The 17685-nt window shown below is 38.3% G+C and overlaps 1 protein-coding gene across 7 annotated transcripts in view; it reads left to right on the forward strand.

Annotated features, from left to right (window-relative positions):
• The first annotated feature begins 6434 nt into the window (after positions 1–6434).
• eya4 (EYA transcriptional coactivator and phosphatase 4) overlaps positions 6435–17685 on the forward strand; it is a 64244-nt gene continuing 52993 nt past the window's right edge. For 6 of the 7 annotated variants that reach the window (XM_036591640.1, XM_036591642.1, XM_036591643.1 and 3 more), the window contains exon 1: positions 6435–6693. The gene's annotated coding sequence lies outside the window, so the exon portion shown is untranslated. Of the gene's footprint in view, positions 6956–17685 lie in introns of all 7 variants that reach the window. The other variant, XM_036591641.1, reaches the window with a different exon arrangement.

Consider the following 17685-nt stretch of genomic DNA (forward strand, 5'->3'; position numbering starts at 1 on the left):
TAATTGGGTAAAGCATTTTATTTGATTATATTACTTTCAAAATATTTGAGTCTATTTCCATTGATTTTCACAAGAGGGCCTGAAAAGATCATACATCAACACAGGTATTGCCAAAAGTAAGTAAATTGAAAGAAGACAAAACTTTATGGATGTAATATATTTGAACCTTTTCTTCATAACAAGCATAAAAAATTGTTAATAGTATTCATCTCAGTAGCTAGCTAGCTAAATTTCCCATTCCACCTTAAATAGTCCAGCAGTACTGACACCTGAAGTGCTAGAATGCAACTGCTGCTCCATTTAAGGTGGAATGGGAAAATTCAAACAAGAAGCTGGTGAATAGCTGACTTCAGCTTCATATCATCAAAGAATTAGGGATGGGTGATAATAAATAATTGTCCCCTCCTATTTGAAAGTATGTGATGCCCTAAATGTAACTGAAGCCCAGCAGTGAGGTTGCTGAACTTTACCCTTCTCTGCTATCACGCAGACTGGCAGGGTCGCCTACAGAGCACCACTAGTAGCCTGTTAGTAAAGTAATGTTTGTTTTTATTTGAGGATTGTTCCATTTCGTAGGGGGGAGATTTCAACCACTAGCCCCTGTAACTCAGTTCCAAGGGGCAAGGTGACACTCGAAAACATGGGGTAGGGGTAAAAATGAGAAATGTGATCGGGCCCAAGTACCCCACTTCCTCTCTCAAGCGAAGACAAAACTCAACACAAACCTGCAGTGAGAAGACATTTTCTTAGCTCCAGTGTTAGCTTTAGCATTAGCTTATCTGAAGGGGCAGCTTCCATGCTGTTTCAGGTGGAATAACTAAAAGATTCTTTGATTTGATTAATGTAAAAATGATTTTATGAATGTGTGCACTGTCTGCACTGAACATCTTGCAAAGCCAGTTTATTTTTGAACATATTTTTTTTAAATGCATTCAGAGTTAATCCTAAAGTTTTCTTTGTACTACTGAATTTTAGCCCGTTAGCTACCAGCTTATGGATGCTACCAGGTGGCTTGAACTGAAAGTTTGATGAACACAACCACAGCAAATAAGGGGTGAGTGACTTTTTCAAATGGTAAATTACTCATAAGCTTGAATGGGATTTTTGCCAGTGTTCTGTAAAGCTTGTCTGACCTAGCGACAGTCTCCATAAAGGAACGCATCCGTGGGCGGAGCATGAATAGGTCAATTTATTTAACACATTCAAATGGAAACACTGAAGCTACAGCAAAAAACTGCAGGTTGGAAGGCTTTATAAATAAAATTTCCAGAGCCATACACGTACACACACACACACACACACACACACAAACACACGCACACACACACACACACACACACATACACACACACATACACATCACACGCTCATTCTTCCTTCTTTCACTTTGCTCTTTTGTCTGAGATGGCTGTGTGAGCAGAGCCTCTCGGCGGTATATTAGCAGAATTTATGAGCTGTTAAATATTTCCTTTGTTCCTGTGGCGAGCGGCTGCTGGAGCGATCAGAGCTGCTGTCCCTCAGACGAGTTCATTATCCCCGTCACGCAGCCTCTCTCACGGGCGCACCCACCACAGGACGACCCGCTGGAACAGCCTCCGTCTGGGGCTTCTGAACACTGAAGCTCAGCAAAAGCTAGGCCCTTACTTTGTAGTCTGATTGAAGCATTAATAAAATGTTTTTAGCATTTTTTTCATCCTCCTCAGATAAATGGATCATAGCTGTATAGGCAAGTTAGGACTATATTTTACTTGCAAAAGAAGTTTATATATCGCTGCAGTCAGAAGAAAACCTTTGTATCATATCTATCATTTTTGTTGTTTTTCAGTTTTTGACAGAATTTAAAAATGACTGTTGCCATTTACATCATGTGTAAATTTCATTATGAATTCACCACAAGAAATGACCCAAAATGACTTGGGGAAAAAAGTCTGGTTCCATTGACTTACATTAAAAGTAAAGTATGTTTTTTCCATCTCCTATAAAGTTACTCTTTTGGAAATACAAGGATTCTGACAACAGTGATATGATGTTCAAGAGTATGTATGAATAGTTTCATAAAATATCTAATTTACACAATGTACAACACACTGTCATCTATAAGAATAAACAGAGGTATGACAGAGTGCAGAATTCAGAATGAATGCTTCTCCTTTTTTTTGCTAAGCGATACTTAAAACTCCTCAACACAGTGAGAAGACGTTTTCTTAGCTCCAGTGTTAACTTTAGCATAAGCTCATCTGAAGAGGCAGCTTACATCACTCAGACTTTCCTTTTATAGGACATGCCATTTCAATGTAGAAAAACTATGTAAAAAGCAAATTCTCCATTTTTTAAATTCATTTTAATACAGTGTTGGAAACCAAATAAGCAAGGGATGCTAAACTAAAGGTACCAAACATGTCTTGGCTGATTGATTACACTACTGTAAGAGGAAAGCATGTGTACATTTTATTTTTAAGTAAACTAAGTTCAAGTCAACAAGAAATGGAAATCATAGTGCATTTTTTGCATAGTATTGCATTTCTGAGTGGTATCAGTGAGGGTCTCAGTGAAAGGTGGGGGTGGTGGAAAGAGAGGTGAAACATGATACAATTGGTGAATATTAAATTTCCCCACCTGCTGGTGCATGGTGATGTAATCAAAACTCAGAAGAGGTTTAGAGGTGGTCACATTTTGGTGGAATATTACAGAAAAAAAACATGAATTTTGTCTTTTAATTGATATGCTATGATGAATTGTCAATTTTGATTTCAGTTTGACTCATAGACTTGCATATAGTAGAATATAGTTATTTGTTTTGTTCATTTGCAAAAAAAGCTAAATGAAAACTTACATGAACCATGCCTAAATGGTTATAACTGCATATCGTTCTGTGAATGGTCTGTTTGACCCTGGATCATGTCATGAAGTCCCCAGTATTTGCGTTCTCTATAATGTTTTGTGTTGCTTTAGTCAGGAGCATTTAACAGTGTCTTACTGAAATTCTCCTAACAACATCTCTGGGTTTATTGCACCGTGCTGTAAATGTTCTGGATGGTACACTAACGTGGGGGTGGGTGGGGTGGGAATAGGGCTGTGCCAGTTGTGGGCCCCACTTACGCCACCACTCTGAGTATTTTTAATTTGTTTGACAGACACTTCTGGAGGCATCCCATGCTTCTACAGCGTCAGCACACCACAGGGTCTGTGTCTATAAATAAGGCCCTGCTGGATGCCCCTCCAAACCCCAACCCACCCCCACAGCACTTGCTCGTATACGCACCTTTTTACCCTCTAAGCAACAGCTGTCAAAAATAAACACTCAGCCTGCATCCTTTAATTGCCCTGCAATTATTTTCCACCGGTGAGATGAAGAGGTGCATATTTTGTGATTGTATCTGACTCCTATCTGCTTTGTGTATTTAGAGAGAAAGAGGTAATGTGTTTTTTTAAACTTTTATACATGTATAAATTCTCACAGAACGTGCTGTGAAGTGGACCAGGATCAACAGTAACCCCCTGCTGTTTCAAATACACATAACAGCATGAAGTTTTCATTTTGTTCTGGAACATGATGTCAATCATCATTCACCCTGATCTCCTCAGAGTGCAGACTAACCAAGGAGGAGTGCGACTGTGTTTCTCTCTTTCTCTCTCTTTTCTCTCTCTTGCTCAAGCACGGATTAGATTACACACACACACACACACACACACACACACACATCTACACATGTATATACACATGTATACATACATACATATATCTATCTATCTATATATATGTATATATATGTATATATATATATATAGATAGATAGATAGATAGATAGATATGTTTGTGCATTAGCAAGAGTGTCTTAACAAATGTGTTCAAATGATCAAATTATGCAAGAAAGTGAAAAATTATTGTGTGTGTGTGTGTGTCATTTCTGACATGCAAAAAACCTCATGACTTTTTTCACCTCTCTGTAATTCACCTATTACAGACAGACATGTATCTATGTAACCTAACCCTAACCTTAACCTCAGCAACCAAAAGTAATGTTTTTTTCTCTCTTCATTTTGTGCTGTATGTTAGCTCTGTTTTACTACACAATCAAGAAAAAATAAATGAAAACAAACACACACACACTCACACACACACATACTCACTCTTACTGCTGGTAGATATCTCGCCATGCCAACCCTCTTTTGTATGTTTGTCTGTCTGTGAAAAAAGGAGAGAAAAAAGAAAAAAAGAGAAAAAGTGGGAGAGAGAGACAGATAGAGAGTAAAAGAGGGAGAGAGCCATAGCAACAGAGAGAGAGAGAGAGAGAGAGAGAGAGAGAGAGAGTGAGAGTGAGTGAGTGAGTGAGTGAGTTCTGGGCATAACTCCACTGGGCAGTCATCCACGCTATGGCCCGGCTATGGGCAATTTGTAGTGATCAGACAGAAAGTGATGTCATTGTCTTACGCAGATTATTGCTTGGCACACTGTGAGGCTGGAGTTCATATTTTATGCTGATCAGAAACCAGCGTGTGCTCCAGCGCTGCGCAGTAACAGGAAAATCCTTAGAGTTGCAGTGTGTGGAGAAGTGAGGGCTCGCAGCTGTCTGGGTGGGAGCTGGCAAAAGGCACTTTAGACTATATTGGTTATAGCAGATGTGTATGTTGCTTCCTGTTCAGACGCTGTGATGTGGCACTTGGCCAGTGATATGCTAATAATAGGCAACAAATGAAATGTAAAATAAAAAAAGCTGCTTATATCTTACAGCTTCAGACTTAGCTAGAGCTTCCAGGAAAAACGCTTAATAGGGTCTTAATAGGTCTATCTTACCACCCAGCTGCCGTAATTCTGGCAATAGAAACCTGTAACACGGGTTGCTTCAAAAAAATCCATCTGAATGGATGTTTTATGAACTACAGAAAATGGGTCTCAAATTGACCCCTGATTCCAAAGAATAAAAATGAGTCACCTGATGAAGTCATAACAGGCGCTAGACTTTTAGATTAGCTCTTTTGAACCTGTTACATGTAAACAAACTACTGGCTCAGTTTTTACAGGGTAGCAATAGGCTAACTGCTAACAATTTGAAACACAAGCAGCGTGACATTTACTGCTTGAGTGACACCCTATAAAATATACTATTTGTCTCTAATATTGAGCCCTGAAGAGTAAATAAAATGCTTAAACATTTATACTGGATCACAGCATTCTGCATCTGCACCCACTCTATGGTTATAAGTCTACTTCACAGTGTGTTGTTTGCATCTTTTGGTTTCTGCAACTGAAACTACACCCTGGCCAATAAGTTTAGAACAATATTACACATGATTTTATATTCGTCTATCACTCAACTTTGGATTTACCTAATAAGAACAATTACAGAGAGACCATGAGTGCTTCTTGTTCATGCCTCAGGATTCCTCTGACACAGCTCACTCAGTCCTGAGACTCATACTGTGTGTGTTTACAGTCACCAAACTCATACCTTAACCCCTTAAAATCCCAGCCTTATTAAATATTATGCCTTATTATTCAGTAACTACAGGGACTCCAATGCATAATAATGAACCTTTGGGCCTGCCGGTGGGCGTTGGCTATTGAAGGGTATAAGGACTTACCCCCATCAGTTACGTTGCAGAAGACAGTAAAGTTTAGAGCAATATTATAGTAGTATTGTATAGTATTATATTAATAGTAATAGCAATATATAACAGCATTCAACTCCAACCCTGGAGGCCAGGCGTCCAGCACAGTTTGGTAAGTGCTTTCTGTAAAAATACCTATAAAAACCTGTCAATTAAAACATGTGTTAATTCAGGTGTGTCTAAGCAAGGACATGCCAAAACTCTGCTCCAGAAGTTGAAGACCCCAGGCCTAGAGAATCACTCAAACCCTAGGCAAAACTTCAGGGTTAGGGTCAGCTAGCTCTGAGGCATATATCGACTACCTATAGTACAATCATTTATGATCTTATGAATTAGGCTTATGTCACCACACCGTAAGTGGCCTAAGTTTGCCAATATAAGATTTATTAAATTTTTGTTTAATTTTTTTGCAGACTGCAAGACTGGAGCGGAACATATAGGGGCGGGGGCACTCTGGTGGGTGACCAATCAGAACAGAGTAGGGCAGAAGTTGAATAGAGATGTACAGTATGAGAAAAATAATGCGTTTTTGGACCATTTAAAAAGAGCGTAATAGGTTTAAGTGCATGTAAACACGCTCATCAAGTACACAACCAGCGCCTGGTTTGAGACGTGTCTGAGAAGTTTACGTCGAGCTAACGTAATGCTATTGAAATTTGAACTTGCCTACACAACGGCTGATACAGTATGTAGTGCAGTGTGTCTCTAACGAGCGAAGCCATGAAGTGTAAAATAACGTCCACCGGCTATGCTGCCCGGTTCACACTCTACTATTAATACGAGCCTCATCCCGGCCTGGACGCCTGCCAGCGGCGAGTTTACTGCGCATGCGCGACCACGATCGCTGGTCGACAGGAGTTTTAATGATGAAGCAGACGGCGGAGCGCGCGAGCGCACGAGCTAACTTTGAGGGACTTTAATCATAGGATAGAGCGACATAAACAGCAAAAAAAAAAAAACAAACACGCAGGTTAGCAGGAGCTGCGAGCGCGGGGTCAAAGAGTTTCGTGGTCTTTTTTGTGTGCGCGCGCCAAAGGAGAAGGAGGAAGAGGAGGAGAGGAAGGTTGGAGCGATCCGGTCACCGTAAGTGCCCCGCGCCGCGCGCGCTGTCGTCCACGGGAGCTCGCGCACACGCTCTCTCTCTCTCTCTCTCTTTCTCTCTCTCTCACCTTCTCTCTCTCTCTCTCACCCTCTCTCTCTGTCTTGTGAGCTTCTGACAGCAAGTCACTCCTCGAGCGTCGTGCTCGTTTTCTCGCTCCAGCACGTGAACCGAGTGTTTTTAGTGTGTTTGGATGAGGCCCCGCAGACGGCGCGCGGATCTCTGAGCTCACACCGACCCCGCAGAGTAAGTGGAGCTGGACACACAGTTTACACACAGCTACGCGTGACTGTTTCTTTCTAATCCGTGATGTTTTAAGGTTTAGACTGTGTTTGTGATCAGGTGTAATCCATATAAACCAGATAGGGTTGTTTGATTCTCAGTGTGAAAGTATGGCATGTTGCACATTGACAAAATAGGAGATACTGCAAAAGTCTGTGTTCGTTGGAGTTATATTATATATACATATATAATAACTTGACAAATAACATTTTTAAGAAGTAATATTTAGTATGAAATAGAATAAAAAATGGCTTTTTAGTGCTCCGTATGACTGTATGACTTAAACACCGTGCCCCATATGAGCTGAATCTACTCTCTCAGTAACTGGATAATAGTGTTTAAACACATTGTATATGAGAGGAAGCTCAAAAACACCAACAACAGCTTGAAACTATCACCGTCTGCAGTCTTGACTGGCAAATAAGATAATCAGAAATATCAGATTTAGTATGGTCTATCCAGGTATTGTGTGTTGTAGTGGACACTCTTGTTTATTCCAGTTTGAGATGCTGCTTAATAGCATATTCTGTCTAAATGAGTTCAAAAATTGTGTAAACAGGCTGTAAATGTGTAAATAGGCACAGAGTATGATCTAAATAGACAAAAGTAATTTCAGTGAATTAAGTTGAACTAAAGAATGGTCATGTCTTTGTCATTTACGCACAGCTGATTCAGGTGCTCCAGTGTTCAATATTCAAAACAATATACAGGAACATACCGGCTTGGGGAAGCTAAAAAAGTTAGCTTCTGCCTCCATCAGCCAGGCAGATTAAAAGCAAGAATCTGTAGGCTTGTTTCAAGTGTCACTTGGTCACGTTTTGCCTTCTTCAACAATTGACTCTTTATGCAGGTGTTTAACAGTTAGCCCTCTGTGGACCAGATAAGCCTATACAGCACCAAAAGAAAAGAGATGTCGTTCATTATGGACAGATTTAGCTTTATGCTCTGTGTAATCGAGCTGCATTTCAGTCTGTCGTAACTTTTTATTTGGTTCGCCCCCTTGCAGATGTTTTGTAGGTGCTCACCTTGCCTTTAGCTCACATCTATTAAATTCACCTTACATTCTCCTCACCCTGAATCTAACACTCGCTCTAACCTTAACCTAAACCTCAACCCAAAACCCAGTCCTGACCTTATGTTCAGTACTAAACCTAAACTTGGTGCTAATCCTAACACTAAGCTCAACACTAGGGATGCACGGTGATGTTGGAGCTATATCAGCTTCAGATGTGAAGATTTGAACTGTATTTCTGATGTTTGATGTTTTATTTTTTGTACTCCGGTAGAGCAGAAGGTTTAAGTGACACTGGGCTGCTGTTATTTTACTCCATTTGTAATCTTGTACACTAAAAGAAATGGTGCTTTGAATTGACACGTTTAAAATGTGTTTGAATAAATTGTATTACATGAACACAATTGCCAAAACAGGTAAACTTAAAGAAAGCAATTGTTGCAGGTGTTTATGTAACATATTTGCTTTATGTGTGGCCACTTGGCACAATAAAATCTTAAAACCATTGTTTTTCAGTGTAGAAATAAATGTAATGTTTTTCTGTAATCATGATGCAGGTGGATCCTGATTTCTGCATATGTTTATGTATCAGTATTTGTACATGTTTATGTTTTGGTATTGGCAAATATGTACATGAAAAAATACATGATAGTGGCATTGGCCTTGAATCCCCATATCAGTGCACTGTTATCTACCTATGTAGATAATCTATAGGGGGCTATCCAAATACAGTGAGAACCAATCTGCTTCCCCTAAATATCTCTTAGACGCTTTATTCTACTTTTATTCAGTTTTTAAGTGCAGTTTCTCTAAATTCAGTTCAGTTCAATTCAGTTTAGTTCAATTCAGTTCAGTTTAATTCAATTTAATTCAGTTCAATTCAGTTCAGTTCAATTCATATGACACTGATACTTTATTCTACTTTTATTCAGTTTATAAGAGCAGTTTCTCTAAATTTAGTTCAGTTCAATTCAATTCAGTTCAGTTCAGTCCAATCCAATTCAGTTCAGTTCAGTTCAGTCCAATCCAATTCAGTTCAGTTCAGTTCAGTTCAGTTCGGTTCAGTTCGATCCAATCCAATTCTACATTATCTATGTAGATAATCTATAGGGGGCTATCCAAATACAGTGAGACCCAATCTGCTTCCCCTAAATGTCTCTTAGACACTTTATTCTACTTTTATTCAGTTTATAAGAGTAGTTTCTCTAAATTTAGTTCAGTTCAGTTAAATTCAATTCAGTTCAGTTCAGTCCAATCCAATTCAGTTCAGTTCAGTTCGGTTCAGTTCAGTTCAGTTCAGTTCAATCCAATCCAATCCAATCCAATCCAATCCAATCCAATCCAATTCAGTTCAGTTCAGCACAGTTCAGTTCAATCCAATTCAGTACAATTCAGTTCAGTTCAGTTCAATCCAATTCAGGTCAGTTCAGTTCAGTTCAAGATGGTTTTATTTGCATGACTCTATTGAGTACAGTGTTGCCAAAGCATGGCAACCGTTTATAGCTGAAAATGTTCTGTAGAGGTCATAGCAGTTTGTATTCCTACTATTATTGTAATAATAGGCCATAGAAATTCAACAATTTATCAATTAAGTCATATAAATAATCGTGATTAATAATTGTGATGTGTCTTTTTTGTTACTATTTTTGTAAACTATTGAAGTGGCTAAACTGGCTTTGAAAACAATTGCTTCCCAACTGTGATACTTACAAGCGCTCAAATGACGATAGACACAGCTCTAGCTCAGATAAACGAACATTACTCACCACTGCCCCCTTGAGGTGTCGCAGCACCAGTCAGATATTAAACTTTCTGTAAGACCCATGAAATGTCACAGTAAATGAGATACTTTCTGCGTTCTTGTATTCATATGCATGTGCCTTAACTCAACGGAAAAATAAATCATATTCTGTTTTGAAGTAAATATGTGACTGTGAATAGTAACAACTGCAAAATAATTGTGATCAGCTTAAATAATTGTGATAAATATGTAAGTACTATGACAAGCCTATGTAATAACAGTAATAATAGTGGTAATAACAGTTATAACAATTAAAAATAAGCATACAAACAACATATATGTAACAGCTTTTTTTGGGGAGGGGACTGGTTAGGTCTCTCTATCTCGTTGTCTCTGCTCTCTCTCTCGTCCCCCTTCCCCGGGTGAACATGGACTTCACTTGCTCCACGTGCAGTGAGTGTATGTGTGCGTGTAGGGAAACAGTAATATGGTGTGCGGTGCTGCGAGTTGTCCGTTGGCCACTGGCCGCTGTCTCGCGACTCCGTCCGGAGCTCAAGCGCGGATTAGATTACACACACACACACATGCACTCATAGAATGAGTTGGGGTCCTTGCTCAAGCCCAAAGCGCTGAAAATGTCATGCATCAGCAATTAATGCACCATGTTAATCACAACCAAATGCATTATGGACCTGCATATTTGTAGTGCAGTGGGAGGAGATAGTGGGTTTGCCTAGATTCATATGCAAAGTTTAAAGACTCCTGGTTAAATTGGATTATGTTGTGCGGATTTTCTCAGTGAAAATAATCAGATTTTGCTCCTTCAGTGCACATGCAATATCACGTTAGCTTTCACTAACAAAAGTAATGCACTGAACTTACTTCAAACGTGCATCATTTCCATATGAATAAAACATATGGCAATAACACTATTGTATTGTGTTTCATTTAACTCATGTGCAAATGATGTACTCTCACTTACCATAAATTCTCTCTGTTTATTTATCTCAGTACGTCATACAGGCATTTTTAAATGTATTATTACTCAACTGAAACAAAACATATAAATCTTACAAGAGCTAAAATAGAAATGTACATAAAATACAAGATTACTAATTACAGTCTATGCTCTTAGGCTCATGCCTAAACCTTAATTACAGACAGCTGAAATAATAACACAGTTATGAAATGTACGTTTTGCGTTTAGTCTTCAAATAAATATCATCTTTTTTTCCTCAAACAAACTGTAATATGTGTTTATGTACTGGGATGTAGTGACGTGTAGGGCCATGTGAGTTTCATTACAGTGGAAAAATTTGGTAGTATTATGTGTTTAAAATGCTGATAAATGAAAGGAAGTGGCTGAAATGAAGCATTCATTACTTTTACTTTTCTTATTTCTATAAAAGGACACTTGAATTAAACAGTATGTTATAAATATAAGTAGAAATATGCAGAGCAGTCCAGAGCCATAAGTGTTCTTATTGGAATTAAATAAAGAAAAAAATATTGGGTCCAAAACTTCTGAGTGCTGAGTAGAACTGCACCGGAGCTCCTTAGGACATCCAGCTTCTATCAACATACATTGAAAAAGGAGATTGAATTTGCTTGGCCATCAAGGTACAAACGATGTAAATGTTCCATCAAAGTTACAACAGTGGCTTCAAGTTTTTCCAGGTGAAAAGTACATATTTGTACCTTTTCATAACCTAATGTTTTAAAACAGGACAATATAATAAAAAGCCTGGAGACGAGACGAAAATATAATAATAATAATAATAAATTAAAAATAAATTTAAAAATAAATTATGATACAATAGTGTTCCCTGACTAAAGGTACTGAGTCAGTGACAAGAGGGGTACTGCCCCAGTGACAGTTTCATACCTTTATTTCTGAGAGTGTACATAATTTCCATCATTTTCAATAAAAATATAACAGCTTATGTTATCTTTCAGTTCACTTTTGTCAATAATTGTGAGGATGTGATATAATTTATTAATGTAAAAATTATACACATTTTTTAATCAGCTCAAATCTGCTAAAGATCAGAAATGGGAGCGGTAAAGCAATCCAGGAGCCGAGCCAAGAGAACAGAGAGATATTAAAGAGAAAAAGGGAATTGCACGCTAGGGATGCACAATGATATTGAAATCATACAGTTTTATGTAAAATCCCATTTTTCTGCAAATTTAAACGCACAATTTGTATTTACTCGCCAAGTTTAACATATTGGAAATAAAAGTAAACATAATATATAAAATGTGCCAAAACTTTTGCACAGGCCACATTTTATGTTTCATTTTACAACTGCATAGCCTTTGTCTTTACTAAAGAACCTGTAAAGAATCCTTTTTTTCTTGCAGATATTAATAAATATACTAGCATTTAAAAGGACTCAGAGAAGCGCAGATCTATCAGAATGTTACTTAAATGCATGGAAGTGAGTAAATGGAGCTCGCTGTTACCCACCCCCGATTATAAGTCTGTTAAGTGTGTGTGCAGTAGGACAGTGGGCGCAGAGGGCACAGATAACAGCAAAAATCAATGCTGCTCAGCTCCCTCCCCACTGAGCATTAAAGGCTAGAGTTTCAGCACACAGTGACACTGTGCGAATGAAAAATTAAAATGAAGTGCCCTTCACCCTGCAACACACACGCTTCTACATGCTCCCGCACTCACTTCCACACACACTCCCACACTCATTTCCACACACACTCCCACACTGTGACAGTACACTTCCCCGCACACACACGCTTCCCCAAAATCCCCAAAGAAAACTTTTTTTTTCAGATTTGCCACTTTTTCACCGTGATCAACATTTCAAACAACACTGGTTGTTTTGGATAGTGAATTACACTGTTTGCGTTATAGGCACTGTGACCCCTGTTTACATCTTGATTGCATTATACAGAAATTTTGAAATTTTGATGGACTTCCAGTTGAACTGAACAGACAAAAAGCAGTTAATAAGACTTTAAGGTTTAAGACATTAAGGAAACATATATGCAGAAACTAAGGATATGTATAGGAACTCGAGCTTTAGGTTAACTTTTTGAGATGCCAGTATTTGAATACTGAAAATACTATTTACATATTTGTTAGGTTTCATTAACAAAACTGCAAAACATATCTGTTTTGTTCATATTTACAGTACGTTTATGGAATTTGAAATATACTTCTTGGACAAACTAACATATTAGCCCGTTGTCCATTTAGGAGAAAAGACCCCCATGGGTCCTCACCAGCATTCAACTGTGCACCTGTTAGCTCTAGTATTAGCTCCTTAGCTTACCTGAAGAGACAGGCTCTATTACTCATTTGAAACAAAAACCTACGGATCTCCCAATCTCTGTTGGCCCATGAACGTGGCATTTAATATGTTTTAATGTTAGCAGTTCCTTCTGCCAAATTATAGTTCCTTAACAAGAAGCTTGTTGCTATGTCAGAGCCAGCAGTTCGTTCTCCAGCTCCTAACACTAAATTCCAAAACTGTCATTACCACTGAGCAAGCTTTTCAGTCAGAGTTTGACCAAATTGGACTGAACCACAAAAAAGCTGCAATATCAAGTTTAGCTCAGTTTTGTCAATTTTGCTAGATCAATATTAATTTTGTTTTGTTCCAGCCAGTCTGTAACGCATCTTACAGCCCATTTTGTTTGGGGAATGGTATTCGTCAAACAAAAACAATCAGCTTGCATGGCCAGAGCTAACTGTTGTAGAATTTTTAATAATAAAATGTTAATAATAAACAATAAAAAAAAGTTTTCAAATGTGTTGTGAGCAGCAAATTTTTTTAGATATAGATACCTAACTTTTTAAAAGGTTTTCAATACATATGAGCATATCTTCTTTTCAGTGTGCAGAAACTTGCCATATTAAAGACTAAGCAAGTGTATTTGGAGTAAAACACTTTCACGTGTGTAAATATTTGTGACAGTTTTAGTGACTGTGCTATATTTGGAATAAAGCCAGAGGCCACATATTTTATCCTGTTACTGTGATGTCAGCAACTTTTCAGCACTCAAACCTTTCAGACGTTGAAAACAATTTCAATGTGTGCTTTTTTAATTTGAGAAAGAAACTGCAGAATCTTAATTTAGAGAAAAAAACATTATTATATACTGAGGATATTAGCAAATAAACCTTTGTATGTATTATCATATTATTCTTATTTAATTAAAAGCAGCAGTGAGAAAATTCAAAACTGAAAAGAAGGCAAGCTGTCCCCAAACTATTGACAGGCAGTGTATATAGAAAGGCTCTAGTGTGGCAAAGAGACACGCTTCAGTGTGCTTTATGGCTGCTGCTATATTAACACCACTGTAACCAGGTCAACTTGGTGTGTGTGTGTGTGTGTGTGTGTGTGTGCGCGCATTCTCTGGACAAAAATGTCCTGACCAAAAAATCCATATTTCAATTGAAAGAGTAAAACTATTTCTCTTTAATTATTGATGTTAGCTTTAAGGTGAGGTTTACAGTTAAATCTAAAAAAAATCTTATTACTGCTGTTGGAACAAAACCTCAAATCTCCATTTTTGTCTTTTTTTGTTGTCTTCCACTATGAAATGGAACAACCCTCAAATAAAAAGAACATTACTTCATTAACAGGCTACTAGCGCTGCTCTGTAGGCGACCCTGCCAGTCTGCAGTGATAGCAGAGGAGGGTAAAGTTTAGCAACCTCACTGAGAGGAGAGGAAAATGTGATAATTATTTATTATTGCCCACCCCTAATTCTTCAGTGATATGAAGCTGAAGTCAACTATTCGCCAGTTTCTTGTTCAAATTTTCTATTCCACCTTAAATGGAGCAGCAGTTACATTCTGGTGCTTCAGGCATCAGTACTCCTGGACCATTTAAGGTGGAACAGGAAATTTAGCTAGCTACCTACTGAGACATCAGTATACTGCTAGCATTTTTTATGCTTGAAGGAAAGAAGAATAGGACCATAATACATTAAACCAACATTAAACTAAAATAATACAATGGTTATAGCAATTTTTTAACAGAGAAACATTTGTGGGTTTCTTTGGTCACTTGCGCAGCCATTTTGCTAGTTTTTCTGTTTTTCCTCTCATTTCATTGCTTCTGAAAAACCTCTGTTTGGAGGGTCATCCAGCCCTAACACTTCATTCTACCCCTCTATCTCAACATAAATCAGGACACCCTACCCTTATTCATGAACACCCAAAACAGAGGGGTAGAGCTAAGTGGTAGCGGCAAGGGGTGAAATGGGATTGGGCCAAACTTTCAGTTTTTCAAAGAAATCTACAGGGTTTTTTTTACATATCCAAAGTTCAGTCTTAGAGGTTGGTTACACTTTATGCTTCTCACAATCCAATTAATCCCAAACACATCCAGTGATGTTGAACACCAGGCTCTGGGCTCTTGTGGAAAGATGGACAGAAACACCTGTGGGCTTATCTCTCAAGGATGAAAGGTTTAAGTGCTGTTTATCTGATGATGAGAGTTTTGATGGTCTAGCAAGTGTTACACGGTTGTTAAGAGTCCCATTCTCTCTATAATTGTATGGACTTTCCTCTTCCTTATGCGAATGGATTATATTTAATCTAATTCTACCTAAAGACCATTTTTACAGGAGGTGAAATAAATGAATGAATGGGGAATGCATGTTCTCTCTTTTTTATTGTTTATTTACTTCTGTAAATGTTAACTTCAACCCTGCTATGATACTGAGCTAACCAGACATTCTACTTCCTCATAACCGCCCACACACACACTCGTCTGCACAAACACTTGTGAACAGACAGACACCATGCTGCGGTAGCCGAGGTAATTGTGCCTTTTATTTGACTGTCAATCATCTGTCTATCATATAGCAAGCAGGATGTTACTGTACATATTGCCATGTTGTTTTTGCATTAGGCTAATATTTATCAAACACTGCATCGTGGGAAAAGTGTGTGAATCCACGTGGACGTGTTTTGAATAAATGTACTAGTGCTATTCATCATCACATGTGAATGTGAGTTTTATTTTACCTAGCATAGTGTTGGTGATATATTCAGAGTGTTTGTCTTTGTCCAGTTTAATTCATTAAAATCTGACCCCATGATAGTTGGTGAGCGTGTTTGTCCACGTTGATCAGAGTAAAGTGGATCAACTTTGTGTGCTACATTGTAAAAAATGAGAAGTCTGCTCAAGTTAAAATGATACAGTAACTGATTACAAGGCTTTTCTTGAGTTGACTCAACTTGAGGACACCAGAGTTCACCCAAGTAAAACTTCTTAGTTGAGTCAAAAATTCTCCCAGCTACTGTTTCTAGCTCTGCGTCTCTAGCTGGCACTCCTTCCTTCACACAGTCCCATCTGGCATGTTTTCCTCTTGAGCTTCCAGATATGGACAGCTATGGAATTGCTGGGATTCAAACTCACAACCTCCTGATATTGAGATGAACTATTAGACAGCTGCACCACATGAGACTGTGCCATGCTTTAAAGCTAAAACAAATATTTTCTCCAGTGTATTAAACATTTGTAGACACAAAATCTAGGTTGCTTTATGTATTGCTGAGTGGTGCAGTGAGGCTCAGCGATGCCATAGCCCTCCATAAGTGCTTACCGAAGACAAAAAATGTCTAGTAGGATTGTGTGATGGAAAGAGTGTTGGCTAGTGGGGAAGAGGAGTATAAAAAGGTTTGTTTTATTTACCTAACTGAGATGCAGAACTAAAAAATTAAGAGAACTTTTGACTCAACTAAGAAAGTTTGAGTCGTGTGAACTCTGGTGTCCTCAAGTTGAGTCAACTCAAGAAAAGCCGTGTAATCAGTTACTATATCATTTTGAGTTAAGCTGTCCTCTCATTTTTAGCAATATACTGTGTTTTCTGTCACTGTGTGAAAGACACTCCATGCTGCCCTTATTGTAGGATGGCCTGTGATAATGTCTGAGCAAGCGTGCACACACATTTAGATTTCAGCATACTTTGGAAATGCTTTTTCTTAAAGGGTTTTCCAGCCACATCTTTTTTGCGAATTTGAGAGTAAAAAACTAGATGGAAAAGCCAGAATTTAAAAAAAAATGGCTAAAATTGCAAAAGAAGTTTGTACACTTGGATGAGGTAGAACAGTTAAAGATAAAGGAGAAATGTGAAAAATGGTGATGGAAACCTGTTTTATATCCTCTCAGAACTGTTTGCTCTGGTGGCGTTTGCAGGGATTCAGTAGGCGACTCCTGAGCGGGACTGTGACTTCCGCCCTTATTAAATGGGCTACTGCCAGCTCTGCCTGGTGTTTCTGAACTATTCGGGCTGCAGCCCTGTCCAGCTGTCAGAGGGCTGTCAGAACTGCTCTACTGAGAGCTAATAAAGTTTGAATCCCTCCCCACACAGTCAGCGTGTGATGTCATCTTCAGAAACAGAACAGTAGTTGATGAAAGCCCTGATTAATTTGCGTTTTTTGAAATTGTGTGAAATGGTGAAATGTTGGAAACTCTGCTGCTGATTGGTCTGATTGTCAAAAAGATATTTAGAGTTGTTTAGAGTTGATTTGTACTGCCTAATGGAGCAGAAATGGTGCTGTCAGCTTTCAGTCTATTGTTATTTCAGTCTACAGTTGATTGTTCAGGCTGATTTGATGTGTTTCTCTGTGTTACTAGAGTAGAGTAAAGAACACAGTCTGAGTCAGTTCTGTTATTGTGTTAATGCACATCAGGAAACTACTGTTGGCCTGTTACTGTGAAGTGAAAGAGGATAAACAGATAGAGAGAGGGAGAGAGCAAGGAAGAAAAAAGAGAAAGAATTAGACACAGACCAATAAGAGAATGAGAGAGAGAAAGAAAGAAAGAAAGAAAGAAAGAAAGAAAGAAAGAAAGAATAGAGAAAGAGAGAGAACTAGAGACAGACGAATAAAAGAATGAGAGAGAGACAGAAAGAAAGGAGAACTAGAGGCAGACAAATAAGAAAATGAGAGAGAGAAAAATA

Source organism: Colossoma macropomum, unplaced genomic scaffold (genome assembly GCF_904425465.1).
Source record: "Colossoma macropomum unplaced genomic scaffold, Colossoma_macropomum, whole genome shotgun sequence".
NCBI lineage: Eukaryota > Metazoa > Chordata > Actinopteri > Characiformes > Serrasalmidae > Colossoma > Colossoma macropomum.